Genomic DNA, 22,724 nt, shown 5'->3' with positions numbered 1-22,724 from the left:
TGATTTTGCTACAGCAAAATGTGTATTTGTTTTTGTTTTTGTCTGAAGGATTATATTTTTCATTGCACATAACAGGAGGATGTTGGTTAGAAGTCTATTATTAAATGTTAGAGATTCAGAATATGCTTAAGTTTGTATTCATTTACAACAAGTATGCTGCTAGTACAGGCACACATTTCTTTTCCTGTTGGTTCTTTGCAATGTTGAGACATATGCTGGCAAATGTAACCTTACAGTTGACTTGCCAAATCACTTCCATTTGTTGTATTAATAAAATGAATATAGGAAATGAATATAGGAAATATTGTAAGTAAATTCTTTATGGGTCATTATAAATACTTTGCTTTAAAATACCAAGTAGTCACAAAAAAAAAAGATGCATCGATAATCGTTTTAGCATGGCATCACAGCCCTCTGAATCCTAATCGAATTGAATCGTGAGGTGCCTAGAGATTCCCACCCCTAGGATCTGTGCTCACAATAATGGCTAATATTGCCCACAACCCATTAAGCTTTTGAGGAGGAACTACAAACACGAGAAAAAAGTGTTAAAAAACTACAAAACATGGCGGATATGTGTGACCGGACGGTGAGAGGTTCAGATAAAGGTTTGAGTGACTAATCAAAGTTTAACCTGATAAAAAATATATTTATTTAATGTTATCCGTGTTATATTTCATCTGCAATAACAATATAGACTTTTATAAAAGATCCGTTTAGCCATTAAATTTTAAATGCATCATTATGCATTAATATGAGGAGTCTGCGCATGAAAGGCCAGCGACTGCAGATCAACGTGCTTCTGCATTTTTCTCCGATACGGTAGGGAATGAAATTAAATTAAATGTGAAGGATTTTAACTGTGACAAGATGATTGACAGGCCAGTTTACTGTGACCAGATGTGACAGAGAGCAACCATTAAAGATGGAATTGTATGATGTGATAGTATGTCCCAAAGCTTGTCTACTTTTTGTACTTTTTTCACACTCAAAAGTATCTACTTTTTCTTCACAAAAAGAGTATATACTTTTAGGGCGTAGTATAAGTAGGCGAACTGAGACGCAGCAAACAACTGAATTTCGTTCAGAGTTGTGCGACAGTCAATGACAACAAGGCCGTAATGCGATTGGTTATCAAGGCACACGTGATCCAAGTTAGCCGTTACTCCAATGGTAGAGCCAAGGACCCTCGCATCTCCCAATAATTAAACCATTTTGTGAAGAATAAAGTATACTTTTGAGTATACTTTTGGATTTATAAATAAACCGGTACCAATGTTTACATCTGCGTGTTGATAATGACGACCAACCAACTCTGTTGTACAGATCACACTGATGAGTATTGTATTTACAATTTAGTAAACCTAAGTGCACAATGATACAACGTATCCAAAGAGCTTAAAAGTTTGGTAGTTGCCGATTTATATCCCCATAATCAATGACTGGCATAAAAGTGGCCACGATTGCCTCAAAAGAAAAACAGGATTTATTTCTGTAATTAAAAATATATATATATTTTTTTTTTTAGTCTTAATTGATTAACATGGGATTTAAAAGATAAGGAGTCATCAAATATAAAACAGAGATATTTATATTCTGTCACTACCTCTATTATAGTACCCTGTAAGGATTTAAGTGATGGTTGATTTGCCACTTGTTTGTTTCTTTGATCGTAAAAATAACAGTACTTTAGTTTTGGTCTCGTTCAAAGTCAGGTTTAAGTCACAAGCCTTTGCTATACAACATCAATAAATCACGGTGTCATCTGCATAAAAAATTTAAATTGACATTACTAATATTGAGATCAAGATTAATAATGATAAAAAATAAAGGCCCCAGAACGGACCCCTGAGGAACACCCCTCATAATCATTAAAGGTGCGGATGAATGATCTTCTATCCGCACACACTGTTTCCTGTCCAATAAATAGCTTTCAAACCAAGAAATTGTATCATTTGACAATCCAGTTAGTCTCAGGTTCAGTATACTGAAATCAACAATGTCAAAAGCCTTAGACAAATAAATAAAAAGTGAAACACAATAATGACCTCTATCAAGCGGCTCAATGATATCATTTAAAACCCTGGTAGCAGCTGTAGTTTGTGCTGTGCTTTTTCTAAAGCCTGACTGATTATGTGATAAGATGTCGTGTTCATTCAAATATGAAATCAACTGCTCACTAATAAGAGATTCAAGAACCTTAGACAGAATGCAAAGTTTAGAAAACGGCCTTTAGTTATTCATATCAGAAGGATCTCCTCCTTTTAACGAATAACAAATGCAGAATTCCATATCTTTGGAAATTCATTAAAACTCAGTAAAACATTATAGATACAGTGGGGAGAACAAGTATTTGATACACTGCCGATTTTGCAGGTTTTCCCACTTACAAAGCATGTAGAAGTCTGACATTTTTATCATAGGTACTCTTCAACTGTGAGTGACAAAATCTAAAAAAAAAATCCAGAAAATCACATTGTATGATTTTTAAGTAATTAATTTGCATTTTTGCATGACATGAGTATTTGATACATCAGAAAAGCAGAACTTAATATTTGGTACAGAAACCTTTGTTTGCAATTACAGAGATCATACGTTTCCTGTAGTTCTTGACCAGGTTTGCACACACTGCAGCAGAGATTTTGGCCCACTCCTCCATACAGACCTTCTCCAGATCCTTCAGGTTTCGGGGCTGTTGCTGGGCAATACGGACTTTCAGCTCCCTCCAAAGATTTTCTATTGGGTTCAGTTCTGGACACTGGCTAGGCCACTCCAGGACCTTGAGAGGCTTCTTACGGAGCCACTCCTTAGTTGCCCTGGCTGTGTGTTTCGGGTCGTTGTCATGCTGGAAGACCCAGCCACGACCCATCTTCAATGCTCGCACTGAGGGAAGGAGGTTGTTGGCCAAGATCTCGCGATACATGGCCCCATCCATCCTCCCCTCAATACGGTGCAGTCGTCCTGTCCCCTTTGCAGAAAAGCATCTCCAAAGAATGATGTTTCCACCTCCATGCTTCACGGTTGGGATGGTGTTCTTGGGGTTGTACTAATCCTTCTTCTTCCTCCAAACACGGTGAGTGGAGTTTAGACCAAAAAGCTCTATTTTTGTCTCATCAGACCACATGACCTTCTCCCATTCCTCCTTTGGATCATCCAGATGGTCATTGGCAAACTTCAGATGGGCCTGGACATGCGCTGGCTTGAGCAGGGGGACCTTGCGTGCGCTGCAGGATTTTAATCCATGACGGCATGGTGTGTAACTAATAGTTTTCTCTGAGACTGTGGTTCCAGCTCTCTTCAGGTCATTGACCAGGTCCTGCCGTGTAGTTCTGGGCTGATCCCTCACCTTCCTCATGATCATTGATGCTACACGAGGTGAGATCTTGCATGGTGCCCCAGACCGAGGGAGATTGACTATCATCTTGAACTTCTTCCATTTTCTAATAATTGCGCCAACAGTTGTTGCCTTCTCAACCAAGCTGCTTGCCTATTGTCCTGTAGCCCATCCCAGCCTTGTGCAGGTCTACAATTTTATCCCTGATGTCCTTACACAGCTCTCTGGTCTTGGCCATTGTGGAGAGGTTGGAGTCTGTTTGATTGAGTGTGTGGACAGGTGTCTTTTATACAGGTAACAAGTTCAAACAGGTACAGTTAATACAGGTAATGAGTGGAGAACAGGAGGGCTTCTTAAAGAAAAACTAACAGGTCTGTGAGAGCCGGAATTCTTACTGGTTGGTAGGTGATCAAATACTTATGTCATGCAATAAAATGCAAATTAATTACTTAAAAATCATACAATGTGATTTTCTGGATTTTTGTTTTAGATTCCGTCTCTCACAGTTGAAGAGTACCTATGATAAAAATTACAGACTTCTACATGCTTTGTAAGTGGGAAAACCTGCAAAATCGGCAGTGTATCAAATACTTGTTCTCCCCATTGTATATATCAATGGGGAAACTTAAAACTGGTTTAAAACTAAAATTAAGATCAAGTAAATGTCTTCCTCTATTATCCATATCAATATTCTTATCATTTTAGGTGCCTTGAGTGACGATCCGACAGCAACAAAAAATGTTTATTAAAACAATTCAACATCTCTCCATTTTCCAAGATTTTAATGGAATTGTCCATTATTTATGAAAGAAGTCCTGCAACCTTTTTTACACCACTAACGGAGTCGATATTTTTCCAAAATTGTATAGGTTTGTTTTGTTTAGATCACGAGTTGTTTTGTGTAAAAAGAAATAAGCTTTAGCTTTTCTTATCATCACTGTATATCTATTGAGTAATTGTCTGAAACAAAGCCAATCGGACATACTACTTCGTCATAACTGCGTCTTCAACGGACAGCTCTGTTGCTTAGCTACGTGCATCCTGTCACCGTTTAAACTGCCCTGTCATTATTTATCTTGGCACAGTTAAAATCCTCCACATTCAATTTATTTGAATTTCCTTCCGTTTCAGAGAGAAAAGTAGTAGCACGTTGATCTGCCAGTCGTGGGTCTTTCATGCAGAGAACTCTCCTCATGTGTTTGCATGTTGCACGATGCATTTAAAAGCTAAACGTATCTTTACAAAAGTTCACAATGCTGTTGCAGATTAAATATAATGTGGATAACATTGAATAAATATCTTTTTGTCAGGTTATATACTGATTATATACTGATTCGGACTTGCACATCCACCATGTTTGTAATTTTTTTTTACACTTTTTATTTGAGTTTGTAGTTCTAATCGAATCCTCGTTCAACATGCAATGGGACGTGAACAATATTAGCCGTTAGAGTGTGCACGGATCTGCTCTTTGGATTCTAACCGGAAAAAGTTGACCCTCAGGGTATCTTTGGAATTCTCACTTCAACAATTTGGGACGCACTAATTATGATTTCAAATACTATTAGTATGCAAATTGTGACGCAGCACGTCTCTGTGTCCTAAAGACCTTGATTAGCGTGTTCAGGTGTGTCTGATTAGAGTTGGAGCTAAACTCTGCAGGAAAATGAACCTCGAGGGCCACTGAGCTACAGTATGTTGTTCCATGCAGCACATGGTGGATTTTGTGTAAAGCACAACAAATTAGAAGAATTTCTTTCTACTGACCAATTATAATTCTACTGTTGCTATAAACTTCTCTGATTGACAGTTAAACCGCATGATCTTAGCAAGGCTCGAAATTGTGACCATTTCGGTCGCATATCTGCTTCCGAATCTGTGCGACCTCAAAATTTATTTGGGAGCATTCCTTAGGGAGACTACAATGCACTCCCTGATGCGATACTGTAGTAGACGGTTGCATAGTTATAATTTTCTCCCTGATATTATCAATCTTATAAGTGAAGAAGTTCATTAAGTCATTACTGCTGTGCTGCCTGGAAACTTCTGGGCTTGAAGCTTTATTTTTTTCGTTAGTTTAGCCACTGTTTCAAATAAATACCTAGGGTGTTGTTTATTTTCTTCTAATAGGGTTGAAAAATAAGCAGATCTAGCAGCTTTTAAGGCCTCTCTGTATGCAATCGAGCTCTCCTTCCATGAAATGCGAAATACCTCTAGCTTTGTTTTCTTCCAGTTGCGCCCCATTTTTCTGGCTGCTCTCTTAAGGGCCTGAGTGTGCTCGTTGTACCACAACGTTGGACTATTTTCTTTAATCTTCTTTAAGTGCAAAGGAGCAACTGTGTCTAAAGTGCTGGAAAAGAGAGAGTTCAAAGTTTCTGTCGCAATATCGAGTTCTTCTAAGCTATCTGGGATGCTGAGATGATGAAACTGATCAGGAAGATTTTAATAAAGCAATCTTTAGTGGCAGAAGTGATAGGTCTAACATATTTGTAACACTGAGTCGGCTTTGCAGCCTTGGCTAAATTAAGTTTGCACGAGACTAGATAATGATCTGAGATGGCTAGATAATCTAGATAATGATCTGGGCCCGTATGTATAAAACTTCTAAGAAATGCTCTTAAGAATAGTCTTAAGCTTTGACTTAAGTGTCAGAAAATACTTAGTAAAGAGTAGGAGTTTTCTAAGAGTAGGAGACTTTTATAAAGCAGCTAAAAGCAACTTTCAGTAAAGTATAAGACTGATTCTTAAGTGCTGACTGAAGTGGGACTTAAGTGTTGTGAACTAAGGACTACAGTGATGTCAACCCAAAATGGCCGCCCTCAACCACTGAATCAGCCAATAGTGAGCCTGCAAGGGTGAGGTCACTGCAGCATGACACCAATCATTTAATTGTATTATAATAAAATCATTTAATTAAGACACTTTAATATTTAAATTTTTTTTTTTTTTTAAATGCTTTGCAACTCCTCATTTACAATTATGCAAACATGAGTTCCATCAATGGATCCAACAACTTAGGAAAGCCTGAAATACTCATTTAAGTGGCTTTATTTTGCTGCGAGATTTGCAAAGTCAATGAACTGCCATACAGTAGTGGCCAAAAGTGAGGCAAAGGAAAATTGTCAGATTCACCCTTTATTCAAATAGGGTTACAAATGTGTTAAAGATTTTGTACGCGTTTTGTGTAGTTGTGCTTAGAGTCAATTGTTTATTTGTGATAACACACTGAAACATGCCAAATTGTACAGACATAATTTTTAGCCAGGCTGTCAAACAAATGAACAAGAGAGGACAATGAAATATTAATAACTGACTATGTTGCAGACAATGTATGATTTTATGATTTTTTTTCTCCTGTGAGCTTTTTTTTTTTTTTTTTTAACCTGTAGCTGTAGTTAACCCTTTTTTCAACGATATTATTGATCTGCCTGCATTGACACCATTGTCTCTGAACTGAACTGAGCTGAACGATGTACATCACTGTTTTCTGCAGAGCGACTGTATAATGAACTAAATAGATAACTAATGACTAATGATCTTTTACAATGGAAATGAATCATCATCGAACTTACTTAAGCTGCACAATGGCACTATGTTCTTCTAGAGCTGCTGTACAGCCCAAACTAACTTTGTTGCATTATTTTCCTGCTATCACTTTAAAGCTGCTTTGAAACACTGTGTAGGCCCTATTGTAAAAAGCGACTTGACTTGAAATAATTTTGTCAGATAAATATCTTCACTAAGTTAAAAGCACTGCTGCTTTTTTCCAGTCAGCAACAATGTAATTATTACTTTCCTTTAATTTCATTGCTATAAAATTTCTTAAAAGTCAGTTCGAAAAAGGATCCCTTGATGATCAAACTTTTATTGTTTGATCAACTCCGTCATCATTTACTGTAACTCCAATACATCATATTTTCATTGAAAAGTGCGTGGCCGCCTCCTCTCTGCTGCAATCTTGTTACTCCTAACTAGGTTACGAGACCTCTTCAGCTCTCTTAAGTAATTTAGGAGCTGAGACCTAGTCTTGACACTTAGGAACCTTTATGAATCACACTTATTCTTAAGTCTAGGAATAAAAGTAAAATGACGTCATTCTTAGAATTTTGAGAGACTTAAGACTAAAATTTTACTCTGAGTGGCTTTATACATACGGCCCCTGAAAATGATCTAAATTTCAACAGCATCAACATTGATTCCATGTGATAATATTAGATCTAGAGTATGATTACGACAATGAGTAGGTCCGGAAACATGTTGTTTAACTCCAATAGAGTTAAGAATGCCTTTAAATGCCAATCCCAATGCATCTTTTTCGTTATCTACATGTATATTAAAATCACCAACAATTAGGACTTTATCTGCAGCCAGTACTAACTCTGATAGAAAATCAGCAAATTCTTTGATAAAGTTTTTATGGGTCCCTGGTGGCCTGTATACAGTAGCCTGCACAAATCTCAAACGTGATTTATCATTTACAATATATATTGTTACATTAAGCACCAACACTTCAAAATAATTATATCTGAAAGTAGACTTCTTAGTAATTTAGAAAATATTATTATAAATTACAGCAATCCCTCACCTTTGCCTTTCAGACGAGGTTCATATTTATAACCGTAATCTTGTGGGGTGTACTCATTTAAAGTAATGTAATGGTTTGGTTTTAGCCAGGTTTCTGTCAAACACAGCACCTATAGGTTATAGTCTATAATCATATTCATTAACAATAAGTGCTTTTGGAGTAAGGGATTGAATATTCAGCAACCCAAGTTTTATAATTTGCTCATTTGTATTATATCTGTTTTTTATTTGTTGAACATCAATAAAAAAAATATTTTAGATGGGTTTGGAAATTGTTTGTATTTCCCTGATTCAGGGAACAGACTCTATATGATGATATCTAGGTGAAAGAGGCTCTATGTGATGGGATTTATCTGGCCTTGGTGATGTGAGACGGCTGGCAGACGGTCGGTTTAGCCAGTCTGTCTGCTTCCTGACCTGAGCCCCAATTCATGTTTGAGCTCTAAGACTATGTGCCATATTACTAGAGAGAAGAACAGCACCATCCAAGGAGGGATGAATACCATCTCTTTTCAACAGGTCAGGTCTGCCCCAAAAACGTTTCGAATTGTTTATGAATTCTATATTATTTTGCGGACACCACTTTGACAGCCAGCCATTGAGTGAGGACAATCTAATAAGTATCTCATCACTCCTGCGAACAGGAAGGGGGCCAGAGCAAATTAAAGTGCCTGACATAGTACTTGCGAGCTCACACACCTCTTTAACGTTAATTTTGGTGATCTCCGACTGGCGGAGTCGAACATCATTAGTGTCGACGTGAATAATAATCTTAGAGAATTTACGATTAGCATTAGCCAGCACTTCTTAATTTGCTTTGATGTCAGGCACTCTGGCTCCCGGCAAACATGTGACTATGGTGGCTGGTGTCTCTATTTTCACGTTGGGCACATTCAACAGGATTCACAGTGGGTGTTTCACAGAGTGGGAAGAACCTGTTTGTTATGGTAATCGGAACGGAAGAGCAGTGTTTTGTCCCGCGACAGTCACCTAATTGCCCTGCTGCACGGGCTCTACTTCAGCCAGAACAAAACAATGTACAGAGTTCACTAAGATAGTCGCATCCAAAGCAGTATCTAAAGCCCTTGCACTCTTACAATTAACCTTGATTAAAGTTGCGTGTCTCTAGTTCTGAAATCTTCTCCGCCAGCCTGACTATCTCCCTGCATTTATCACATGTAAATCCTGTGCTGGCAGAGAAGGCTATGCTATACATGTTACATGAAGTGCAAGTGACAATAAGAGGAGAAGATGACATGACTCACCGTGTTTGTTGACTGATCCTACTCACCTAAGGTTTGATGAACTCGTAAAAGGCGCGAGCGAAAATAAAGTAAATAAAGAGTGCACGGATGGCACGCAAACAGGCTAGCAAATTACTAGCGTGTTGTGCTAGCAATAACGATTTAGATTGGAGCTAGCGATCTCAGGTTAATGTGTAATGTTGAGTAAGCTATATTTAGCAGTATAAACAACAAGGAATGATAGTAAATAATGATTCAAAACAGAACAGGGTTCCCGCGGGGTCTTAAAAAGTCTAAAATTCTGAACTTTAAATTTAAGGCCTTAAAATGTCTTAAAAACGGCCAGATTTTCATCCGTGGTCTTAAATTTCATTTAGTCAGGTCTAAAAAAGGTCTCGCCAACAGGCCATTCACATATCGCATCTTTTGCGCGCTCAAGTTCGTTCAAATGTAGGCGCGCGCGCGCTCATAATTGAAGCGACGCACTCGTTTTTTTCCAGGCGCAGCGAGATAAAAAAAATCTCAACTCTTCAGAATGCCGCAAACGCACCGCAGGTCATGTGACAAGAACCAACCAATCAGCTTCGCCCCTTTCCGTAACAACATTGAAAGCTCACTCAACTGGAAGGATGCGGGTGCACCCAAACACTACGGGTGTTTTTCTCTTCTCCGTAAATAAATCTTGTGGCAGAGCTACAGCAAGCGTTTCTCGCCGGTGGAAATCCATTAGCCACTAAAACTTCTTTGTCATTGTGGAGAGCGCAGTGCTTGGTTGCATAGCAACGACAGACGCCACGGGAAAATCCGACCGAATTTTACTATTAATAATAAAAGATAAGCTAAAGTGCATTGTAAATGTCAGTAATTTATCTTTTTATAAAAAATTATTTAAAGTCTGAAATATGTGAGGTTTATCTTTTTATAAAAAAAAACTTTTTTGTCAACTTTATTTGAACTTGTACATGTTAGTATATAACATGTTGCAAGACACTTTTAAAATCTGGCTATCATTTTTAATGGTATTATTTTAATGTTTATGTAAACAAAAAATGCATATTGATGCTAATTTTATTTGTTATTTGCTGGTTTTCGACATTGTGTAGTATTAGTACTTTTTGAACAGGATTCTGTGATAACCGTGGTCATTTTTGTCACAATAATCATTGAAATGAAATGTTCATGCCATTTCATCTCTAGTTATGATCAACTATGATCAACTAATTATGCGTTTTTTACAGTATAATATGCATAGTACAATTTTCTATAAAAAAAATAATATATCTGATTCTGATTCTGACACGTTGTTGGGTGTGGAAGGTTATTAATGTGATTGTTTTATCTGTAAATTAAATTAATGTTTTTTTCAATTACTTAATTCATTGAAATAAAATTAATTCTTTGATTTTTTTTTTTTTTTTGGTCTTAAATTTCAAACTTTATGGTCTTAAAATGTCTTAAAAAGGTCTTAAATTTGACTTGCTGAAACCTGCAAGAACCCTGACAGAAAGATATACGAAGCTTACAGGCGTTAGCCAACTCAGCAGCAGCAACGAGGCAGACAGGAGCAATCGATCATACCAAAGGTTGGCTTGCTCATCATAAAATTTCAGACCAACTGCTCCTCGTTAAAGCCAATATTTAAAAAGAATATGCTCCCACCAGTCCTGAGATCTTTCTCGCACACAATAACTGAAGCATATGTGCAGGCTACAACAATGGCACTTTTCGTCCTCCTCCGCCTCAAAATCATGGTGATTTTTGGTGAACTTTGCATAGGCCTATATCGCAGAGCTAGCATCAAGCATATTTTGCTAAGAGAATTTAACACTTTAAGCATGCACGATGTTTCAGATAGTATGGCAAGTGTAAAAACATGAATCGGATACAGCTGAAAGAATGTGTAAACGGACGGTAAATTGGACATCAAGACCTGCAGTGTAAACGAGGCCTTATTTTCAGAATAATAACAATTTAACTTTTTTTAATTTATTAATTTAAACTAATTATTAGGCTATCATTTTTACCACTCTCCACGCCTCCCCTGGCATGCTCTGGCACCCCCCTGGGGAGGTGCGCCCCACACTTTCCCAGAGGAAAAATTTGATTAATTTATTGCTATAGGAGAGGAAGAATTTTGCAAACTCGTTAATTCATCTAAATCGACAACATGTATGTTAGACCCTATACCGACTAAGCTACTGAAAGAGATGCTCCCAGAGGTCATAGATACTCTTCTTAATATCATTAATTCGTCTTTGTCTCTAGGATATGTACCAAAAACCTTTAAGCTGGCTATGATTAAACCGCTTGTTAAAAAAACGCAACTTGATCCTACAGAATTAGTCAATTACAGGCCGATCTCGAATCTACCCTTTCTGTCAAAGATACTAGAAAAAGCAGTATCCTCACAACTGTGTTCCTTTCTTGAAAGAAATTATATCTGCGAGGATTTTCAGTCCGGATTTAGACCATACCATAGTACTGAGACAGCTCTCGTTAGAGTTAGAAAAATTATTTGCTCTTATCATCCGTTCGTGGTTGTATCTCTCTATTAGTGTTACTCGATCTTAGTGCTGCATTTGACACCATTGACCACAACATTCTTTTAAATAGACTAGAAAACTATGTTGGCATTAGTGGAATTGCACTAGCATGGTTTAAATCATACTTATCTGACCGTTATCAGTTTGTAGCAGTAAATGAAGAGATGTCTTATTAGGGGTGTAAATATTAATCGATTCGTATCGATGCATCGATTATACAGCCGACGATTCGATGCATCGATGCGTCCGCAAGAGTATCGATTCATGTGTTTATTTTGCCGCCTGTCTATTTTCAGCATCTGCTCCGACATATGCGTACAACCTACTAAGCTGCGGGTGGCGCTAACCTCATTATTGTCTTCTACTTCACGCTTCACACGCGTTACTTACGTTTCACAGTCTATCTATGTTCACACACATTGTTGAGTATGACTTTCAAGAGCGATGGATCCCTCAGAGCGAGCTGGCAATGACAGTGAAATGTTACACACTCCAGTCAGCGTCAAGTCATGGGCGTGGATGTATTTTGGCTTCAGGAAAACAGATGGAGCAGTGGTAAGAGATGTTGCCGTTTGTCTGATTGCGCCCGTTTCACACATACTCCGTTTGAAGTGCGTATGCGGTGCGTATTTTTTTCAGTGCCCATGTTAACAGGTCAGAGCTTTCACACTGCACGTGGTTGCGTCCGTTTATCCGTTCCCGTTGCGGTGCGTATAGCCTACAGCAGTGCAGAGATCGTTTCCACACCGAGTCTGTTTCTGCTGTGCTGTGACCTCAAGGCTAGATTATTGTAATGCTCTAATGGGTGGTTGCCCTGCACGCTTAATTAACAAACTATAGCTAGTTCAAAACGCAGCAGCTCGAGTTCTTACCAGAACCAGGAAGTATGACCATATTAGCCCGGTTCTGTCATCGCATAAAATTTTCGATTAAACATCACATACATTTTTAAATATTGCCGATTACTTACAAAGCACTAAATGGTTTAGCTCCGCAGTACTTAAGCGAGCTCTTAACGCATTATAGTCCTTCACGTCTATTGCGATCTCAAAATTCCGGCCAGTTAATAATACCTAGAATATCAAAATCGACTGCTGGCGGTAGATACTTTTCCTATTTAGCACCAAAACTTTGGAAAAGTCTTCCTAACATTGTCCGGGAAGCAGACACACTCTGTCAGTTCAAAGCTAGATTAAAGACACATCTCTTTGACCTAGCATTCACATAATACATTATAAACTTCTATAATTCAATGTTAGACTGCATAGATTAGGTCAGCCGGAACCGGGAACACTTCCCATAAATCCTGATGTACTCGTTACATCATAAAAAGGATGGCATCTATGCTAATTTTAGTGTCTTTGTTTATCCCGAGGTTTTCCTGCAGCCTGCTGGATCCAGACCGTATCCAGATCTGACGAAGGACCTTCGCCTGGACCTGAAGACAACGCAGTGCTGAAGTGCCAACTAGTCTCTCCCTATGGAGGATCCCTTTACCACTCTACAGATAAAGCGTTGTCGGGAAAATTCATTTAGTGTACCTACCCCGAAATGACAAAATAAAATAAAATTCTGTATCAAAATTTATATAAGGAAAAACCAGTACTTTGTTTAGGCTTGGTTTGTAGGGAATTACAAACCTGCACACATATTCAAACGCACATTACTATAGAACCCATTCTTAATGCCATCAGCGTTTATCACAGGTTCGCGTTTAAAGTCTGTGTTGAGAGGATGGTGTCGTCTTAGCGGCCCCCAATTTAAAGGTGCTCTAAGCGATGCCGGGAGTCGTAACTTCTTGTTGACATTCGAATTGTTGTCAAACAAAACGGAGGCTAGCTAGACCCTCCCTCCTCCTCATCCCGTCTCCTCCCTCCTCCCCTCCCTTCCGGCATAAAGGAAAGTCAAAATAGTCACTACAAACAAAGTTAAGTTTTACTGATACTTCATTCAATGTGTAATGTCGCCAAGTTAGATAAATGCTTTTATATTGCAGTACAGAATGCAGAAAAAGAGAAACATTATCTTAATCATTTCGCCACCTGAGGTTTCGCACCTATTTCGCACCTTTTTCTGCATAACTATAGCTCCCATAAAAGGACGCAATAATAGCAAGATAACGTTAGCTTCGCTTTTCCCAGTGAGCATAAACAACGGCGGCGGCGTAAACAAATTTAGTCAAAGTTGTCAATAGCCTATAAATGAACATTCAAATTCATAACAAACCGTGGGTGAAAACAGTCATTCACACAAATTGTCACCCTACTGTGAATTTGCTTGATCATTTACAATAGAGATTGATCGCTGCTAGAAACATACATGTTGTATTCACCAAAGTTAACGCTGACTGCATAGTTCTAGCTAATTACATCCTTGTGTTGGTTTGGCGAACATGAACGTCAGTTTAGAAAGAAAAATGGATTTACCTGTTCTGCAAAAACAGAGTAACTATGTCGGATTGGAAGCCCTTCTGCCGGCGGAGTTCTCGCCACCTTTCAAAGGTTTTTCCGATTGTAAATTCGGGACTTCGCGCGTTCCTTATCCTTGTCCCTCTTCTTTGCAATTTGTTCATCGAAACGTCGTCTCTTTGGTCGTGTGTCGGCCATAATTCAAACTTCCCTCTTCATGCTTCTCTCTCCTCCACACCCCCTTCATGTGTACGCGCACTAACCCCCCAAACCCCACCCTCCAATGCATCTTGTCAGTCATTGGCTGGAGCACTGTTTGTTGTGTTTCGTGGTGCGGGTGAGCCCAGTTTGTTTTTATTGCCGTTTGTGGAGCCTGTGGTGTCTAGAGAGACCGCGTTTTTTTACAGTGTGTTCGGGGGACAGGCAGCTAGCGGATGGTGAGGAGATGTTTGCTGTATATGACAAAAAATGTTTGGGCCTAAAAAACGCGTCGCATCACTTAGAGCACCTTTAATAAATGATCGTTGCGACGGAAGCGAATCAATCAAAACTAACTTTAGCTGGAAAATAACTTTATTAAAGAACCGCTATAAAGCCAAAACAATCTCTGTTACCTTAAATTATACGTTTATCTCTGTAAAGCTGCTTTGAAACAATCTACATTGTTAAAAGCGCTATATAAATGAAGATGACTTGACTTGACTTGACTTTGAAAACCCTGAGTTTATGAAGCCTTTTCTTTTCCTTTTACCTCCGTATAAAGTAGTGTTTATAAGCACAGCTGCTTTGTTTACAGCGGTACCCAAAAAATGGCTCTTTTCCATAAGCGCCACCTGCTGTCAGAGAGTGGATTTGTATTTTCATTCATTTAGGGTACGTTTACACGACAATGATATACTTAAAATTGAGAATTTTTTTCTGAGTTTTCCGCGTAGATTCATTATCAAAACGATCCCCATTCACACGTATCCGTGAAAACAACTAAAAACGCTGTATTCTGCTGCCAGGCCATTAGATGGCGAGGAAACACTATAGACTGAACATTTAATACGCATGTGCATGAGATCATTGTCTTCTGAAATTCGCGTTTTTGTTGTTTACACGGAGACTGTTTTCAAAAACTTGCACTTTGAAACCTGTTTTCAAAAGTTTGCGTTTTCAAGCACCCAAAACGCAGTTGTCCTGTAAATGAACGTTTCGTAGTTGAAAACTGTGTCGTGTAAACAGCCCCTTAGTCTGTCTGTTTTTGTTTTGTGCAGGTGTGTCTTCCACAAAACTAAAGTCAGACCATTATGTAAATTTGCTCTAAGTCAATTTAATTGCAACATTATGCAATCTAATTTAAATCAAAAACAACTGCTCAAGCTACATGTGTGTAGCATCTTTGTTTGGATCATGATTAAAATGCAGTGGTTGCCTCTAATTTCAAATGGCTACAGACATTTTTTTAAAGGCCAGTTTGCAAATAAACAACAAATACATTTGTTTAAAGAAAACATACATATACAGGAATTGGTCATGAAAAATCATGATTGGTGCATCACAACTGTTTTCATTTCTCTACAAAATGTGTTGTTTTAACCCCCTGAGGTCGGCTATCGCGCCGGCGCGATAGGCTCGTTTTTTTTTTTCAGATCAGTGCAAAAGAGACTCAAAATACTCTGTTGATTTTGATCTTACATGCTTGTGTTGTACATCAATAAAAACTGTTAAATGTCTTCTTTTATTTGTGTACACTCATAATAAAAACAAAATGTTGTGTTTTTCATAAAACAAAGAAAATAAACATGATGCGCGTTCTGCCGTCTCTCTCAATGTGAAACGCGACAGAAAATGACCTGTAACTCAACGAATGTTTGTCACATAGACTTGAAATGCATGTCTATACAACGCTTGGAGTCTCTATTTTATGTAAATTATTTAAAAAACAAATATTCTCTGTTTAAGTAATCCGTATGAAAGCAGCGGCATGTACAGTTTCTCAAACGCGTCCTAATTAACTCTAATGTGACCACGCCCACACGCGCACGAGCGATTGACATGCAAATGATCCACGCGGACGAACGCAGACCTGTAAACGCCCTCATTACCTCAAAACAAAGAATCAGAGACTTCGGTAACTTACTCCTCTGCTTTTCATCGAGTTTGGAAGACTGTGTTTGTGCTGTGCTCTGCTGTTTCACTTGGATTTACCTCAGAAGAATTAGAAGAACGCGATTTGAAGACAAGAAAGATGTAAGGTAAGAAATTCTTAATTATTAGTTTATGTTATTGTTGCATAAACTTCACATCGCAGTTGAACTGTTGCTAGATATAAGGTGAATATTATAATATTTAGACCCCTGTTTACTATACTGTGTTTGTGGATATCTGCTCAAACGTAGATAAGTATAATATGGTAACCATAATGTTTCATATTTTGGAGCGCGCCATGCGTTTCATGTATCATATTTTGGAACGCGGCAACGCGCTCTGCGATTGAATGTATCATATTTTGGAGCGCGCTCTGCGTTTGAATGTATCATATTTTGGAGCGCGCTCTGCGTTTGGATGCATCATATTTTGGAGCGCGCTCTACGTTTGAATGCATCATATTTTGGAGCGCGCTGTGGGTTTGAATGTATCATATTTTGAAGCGCGCTGTGGGTTTGAAAAGCAAAACGCACCAAACAAAGGCTTCATGTTTTTACTCAAATCTCATTTCATATCATCATAACGAATGGAAACATTTGAAGTAACATATGATAATCAATATATTTTTCTCTAACGTAGTTGTTACTGAAATATTTTGGAAGATTTATAGGCTGCTTAGGCTATTGTTATTATTATTTTATGCAGCACTGCGCGTAGCCTATGCCTACAAGGCACAACAAACCTGGTGTTCATTATACATTATTGGAAACATTTGTGTGTGTATTCTGTGAATTTTAAAAAGCAATTTTAACCAGAAAAATATAAAATCTATTCCCAAAATCGTGCAGCCCTATAGTTGCTCTTGATATCAGTATGTTCACAGGTTTTTTTTAATTTTTTTAATTTTTTTACAGGGACCAGATGCCCCACGGATGAGTCCTGTTAACTTCAACATTCACATGAGTCTCTGTACATGAACATGGTAAAGTGAAAATCAAACACCTTGGAAATGAAAGGTATGTACAATGTTTTTAGGAATGGCACAAAGGTTTCTGTCTTTGGCAGTGTTGGGAAAGTTCACTTTCTACATGAACTAGTTCAAAGTTCAGTTAACAAATTTTTAAATGAACTAGTTCAGTTCATAGTTCAAACTTCAAAATTTTGAACTAAAGTTCTAAACTAAAGTTTTTCAAAATGATTGCCACAGCCCATATAAAACCACAGACAGCAATTATGTTATCAGTTTTAACACTGAAACTATGCGTCAGATTTCATCTTCATATCCAATTTTAAAATCCTTATCCAACCAGGGTTTACATAGCATTGAGGGTAGGGTTGCCAACTAAACAAATGCGGGACAATCGTGCATGGTTCTTTACAAGAAAATGAGGGACACTCAAAATATTTGTAGGCTATAGGCTAGGCCAACATAACACAGTAGGCCTATATGTCATTTCAGGTTCGTATGCGTTTAAAAGGTTTTCAGACAACACATTTGTTTTGATTAAAGTCATATTACACACAAACCATAGTTCAAAATAATAGCATTTATCTGAAATAGAAAGCTTTTGTAATTATACACTACTTTTAAAGAAATTAATAGCCTACTTTTATTCAGCAAGTACATATATAATGTTACGTTTTTTTTATTTCGGATAAATTTACTTTGAACCTTTTATTCATCAAAGAATCCTGATTTTTTTTTATTTTATTTTTTTTACATTAATAATAATCAGAAATGTTTCTTGGTCAGCAAATCACATCAATATATTATTCGAGGACGATTTCATGCTTTCTTGCGTGGCTGGATGTATGTTGGACTCACAATAATCACGTTGTTTGAATTCGTTAAAACTGATTTGCCGAAATCAAAACCCAGTCGGACAGTGAAAGGGATGCCGTTAGCGCGAGTCCGGATCGAAGCGACCAGACAGCGGAGGATTCTGTGCGCAAATCAAACAATGATTTGTCCCAAAATAATAATTAATTCTCAATTTAGAGTTTGTTATTCGTATAGTCTGATCTCTGGGTCTGATGCGCGTGAGTGTGGACTGTGATTGGATGATGACCGGTGTCGTGATCAAGTGTTGCTGTTGTATCAGATTCAGTCATACATCGGTGGTTAGATCAGCGTCAATAAACGGGACAACGGAGGTTCCGAACGGGACAAATACATTTCTATAGAAATCTTGCACCCTTTTGAACGAAGTTAAACTGAGAGAGCGTGCCGTTCACAGACACCAGAATGAACGAGTTCACAGTAACGTTCATCAGGCAGTAACAGAGTACGTTCAGTTCACGTTCGCCCAAAATATGAACGAGTTCATGAACTATCGTTCAATGAACGCGTTCAGGCACAACACTGGTCTTTGGATCATTGTTTTCAATAATGTGCTTTTTTGTCATTTGTTGTGTATATTTGGATTATGTTGTGTTGTAAATAAATCCAAACAATTTAAAAGCTATTCTTTTTTAAATCTCCTCATTCTTTGTGCAAGGTTGCTCAGAATGATAAGGCCTGATAGCTCCTAATAGGGCATTAGGGGTGGGTCTTTGTTTTTCTCAGGTGTGAAAGCCATACATATTAATGATGTGATCACGCCTCTTCGCATAAAGCTTTCTTACAGAAAACACATCTTACAAATTTTAAATCAATATATTGTCTTATCTGAATGAGCAGTCAGGGTGATTTTCACATAGTTTTGGAGCAAATATTCTAGGCTACGTGATACAATTTTCAAAAGTCTTGTGAAGAAATAATCAGTATGGGTTTCATGGCCTTATTTCAGTGACAATTTTTTTTTTGTATTTTCACAGAAAAACATATTTTGCCTGTCAATTCCCCAGATTGGGTGCTCTGAGAATATGCATTTCTCATCGTAAATGAAACTCAGCGTAGGCCTATGCCTCATACATTAGCATTAAATATCTTTGCTGTATCCTTTCTAGAACAGACAAGGGCTTTCTTGCGGCTCGCATCAGCAGAGCATTGCATCGTCCATAGACCGCAAAACCATCAGCGGATGGCGGGCGGGTGCAGCTTTGAAATTTGGTAAAAAAACGTTGGTGCGGATGATGAGTTTTGTGATGCGGTTGCAGATGAAATAATACCCCATCCGCGTATCTCTATCGATAACAACATTGAACACTACACAAATATTAATTTTATTATACTGTTCAAGTAGGGCTGGGCGATATGGCCCAAAAAAATTATCACGATAATTTTTTTATATCAGTCGATATCGATAATTATCACGATAAATGTAAAATATTTATTTCTTTCAAGTTTAAAGGCAAATTTTTGCTTTTAAGTGAAAGTTGTAGAAACCAGAGCATTAATTGTGGTTTTAAACTACTCTTTATTGTCAGAACATATCATGACAAACACTTGCCAAACAGGTGAACATCTCACAAATCTGAGGTAGAACATTCAAACATTTGTCATTCTTCCTTAACAAAATAAATATCTTAATAGAAAAAATTATTTCTTAGTTTCTGCATGTGCTAATCTTTATTTGGTAAAATGTAATATTCTGACTGTTTGAGTTTTATTAAAATTAACCATTGGTCATCCAGTATCATGCATTTAGATCATAACAACAGATAAAACCAGGCATAGCCTATAGCACCTCACTATCATGGCAAAATCTAACTTTATGGTTTCTATGGTATTTGTATGAAAAACAGTAGCCTAAATACATTATTAAATACTGAAATACTGCAATTATATTCCATTAGTCCTTTAATACAGTGGTTTTCAAACTGTGGGTCGCGACCCACTTGTGGGTCACACATAGTGTTGCACGGTGTACCGATACTTCAAAAGTATTGCGATACTCGGAAATTAAAAACGTCACGATACCTAAATGTATCAGTATCGATAAAAATAAATAAAATAAAAACGCCTCCCTATGGACGTCTGTGTTTTTTTCCTGACGCACGCAGCAAAGAACCTGCCGCTGTCAGTGTCATGTGACAAAACACTACAGCGAGATGGCTGCATGTGCGAGCACAAGTGGTCCACGACTCGTAGAAAAAGATGACGCGAGGAGTGACATATGGAAGTACGTTGCCTACCTTGCTCTGTTGCACGGTGCACCGATACTTCAAAAGTAAATCGGAAATTAAAAACGTCACGATTCCTTAATTTATTAGTATCGATACTTTTGTAAGGCCGGCGACACACTGGCTGCGTGTCGTGTCCGTTTTTATTTCGGCTCCCATGTTAACTGCCTGCGTGACACACGCGTCTGGGCGCAGCTCGAGCCGCGCGGAAAACGCGTGTATGCTAGAAATAGAATAGCCTATTTTTCACGCGACACGCAAGCGTGTTGGAAGCGTTTCCAGGCAAAATAGAATAGGAAAAGATGTTTCTATGTCATTTTGACTCGAATACATATTAATAAATGACATTTTGATGTTTGAAAGTTTTGACATTTAAATACAATATAAATGTAATTTAAAAAAATATTATCGATTTTCAAATATTGCACCTCTCAATACAGAACGAATTATTCTGTAGCCTATTTTGCCGTCAACACTGGCGACGTTGTCTTTGCTGCTATAAATTTATGTTTAACATGAAGTATAGGCCTTCCACAACTCTCTCCCCACATGTCAAATATATCACCAATGAGGCTTATCATATGTTACCAATATGCATTGTTTAATATAATCGCTGTTCATATTTTTATTCAAAGTTCAGAATCAAGATAAAGCTCTTATGTTTCTTATGATAAATGAGATAATGCTGCTAAATTTATAATATTTTTTACCTTGAATGTCATTGCTCTAATACATTTTTTATATTTCATATTTTGTTCAAATGTTTAATATATCTGCTGTTCATATGTTCATTTATTAGTGTGTTATATGATTAGAATGTTGTCCCGGTTTTAAAATAAAGCACAGCAATGATATTTGAGAGTATTTCTCCCTTTTCAGGAAAAGTATCGAAAAAGTATCGAAATCGCAATACTTGACTTGGTATCGGTATCGAAACAATAATTTTGGTATCGTGACAACACTAGTCACACAGTGAGAAAAGGTGGGTCGCACAAAGGCACTTAGCTGCAGCTAAATTTACGTTACGATGAGTGAAACAAAACCAGTCCGATAAATGACCAAACGACTATGAGTTTTAGCGCCCGCCAAAGTGTTATTTGATCGCTGAGTAATGTAGATGAACTGCTGCGCTTGTGACAGAGTCACAGTGCATGTTTAACTGAAAGAACGAGCAGAGAGAGTACTCGGTCGAGCACGCGCGCGCTCTCTCTCTCTATTCGGAGCCAGGCGAAAGTGTAAAAAAGACTTCACCGTCTCCAAACTAAGCGCTGTCTTGCTCTCTCTCCCTCGCACATATTAATCAAAATAAATCGACACGGTGGTAAAAGGTCGGAAGACCAAAGTTTCATGTGGAGCATTCGGAGATTTTTTTTTTCTTCCTCAATTACCGCTGGGTGTGAATTGTGCTAAATAAGTTGTTGCCTTATCTTCTCTGAAAAGCGTCCCAGACATTCAGCTGACATAAAACAACACTTTAATTAAACGAAAAAAACTATCCAGTGATGAAATGTTTTCTGTGTTGACACAAATCTTGGATGTCTATGTCCTAACTGCTGGGATAATCACACAACGCACATGACACGTCCAATTCGCAAACTAATTACTCCTTTGAACGATTCATTTTAATGAATGGACAACTGATCTTTCCAACAGTGAACTCAGGAGACATTTGAATCAGTAACACTTTACAATAAAGTTCTATTTATTACATAAATTACATAAAAAGTACAGTTTGCTTACTCAAGCTTTAAAATAAATAAAACCCCTTGTTTTTTAAAAAAAAGCATCAGTGGCATTATTATTATTGATAAAATCGTATCATTTCCCATCCCTATGTGAAGACGGTAAAATTATAATCAAACATTAAAGAACATACATGTTTTTAAAAGTTTTTTTAAGAGTTAAAAGTTTAAAATATTTAGCTAACATGAAGGCTTGTCACTGTCAGTCTTTTTACATCAGTGCAAAACTAGGGAATGCAGATTAAGACCATCAGCATGCATTGATTAATCCCATGGCATGTAGCAAAAAAAAAAAAAAATGTGCGACCAAATCATGCTGGTGCGACCAACTGAGAAAGTTGGTAGCACCAGTGCAAGTGGGTCTTGAGATTGATTATACTTGTCTAGGTGGGTCCTAGAACGAAAAAGTTTGGGAACCCCTGCTTTAATACATTGTCTACATTAATAATATAATACAATTCAATATGTATATCCCACATTTCATGGTGCAGTTAATATTACTAGGCTAACGTTACAGTAAATCCATGGTAAATGATGGGAATTTGTAGACGGAAAAGCCTTCAGACTGTATCGTTGCGCACAGTGTTTCTCCTGTTTGTCAGCGCTGTTTCATCTGCCTTTAAACTGGTTTAAATCACTGAGACATTTGTGTTCTTCGCTGAATTCAAGCG

At 37.7% G+C, this 22,724-nt stretch overlaps 1 protein-coding gene and 2 long non-coding RNA genes across 3 annotated transcripts in view; 2 read left to right on the top strand and 1 right to left on the bottom strand.

Moving 5' to 3' along the window:
* Window positions 1-22,724, top strand: part of LOC309495648 — a 198,799-nt gene that overhangs the window by 123,809 nt on the left and 52,266 nt on the right. The gene's annotated exons all lie outside the window — the stretch shown is intronic.
* The window catches only part of dnajb14 (DnaJ heat shock protein family (Hsp40) member B14), a 92,217-nt gene that overhangs the window by 61,593 nt on the left and 7,900 nt on the right, over window positions 1-22,724 (bottom strand). The gene's annotated exons all lie outside the window — the stretch shown is intronic.
* On the top strand, window positions 19,995-21,677 carry LOC309495679. The gene is made up of 2 exons (XR_014204786.1): window positions 19,995-20,028; window positions 21,289-21,677. It is a non-coding gene; the product is annotated as an uncharacterized lncRNA (long non-coding RNA).

This window comes from Leuciscus leuciscus, assembly GCF_965113295.1.
Source record: "Leuciscus leuciscus genome assembly, chromosome: 3".
NCBI lineage: Eukaryota > Metazoa > Chordata > Actinopteri > Cypriniformes > Leuciscidae > Leuciscus > Leuciscus leuciscus.
The sequence above is the reverse complement of the archived record's forward strand: the minus strand, read 5'-3'. Positions and strand labels throughout refer to the sequence as shown.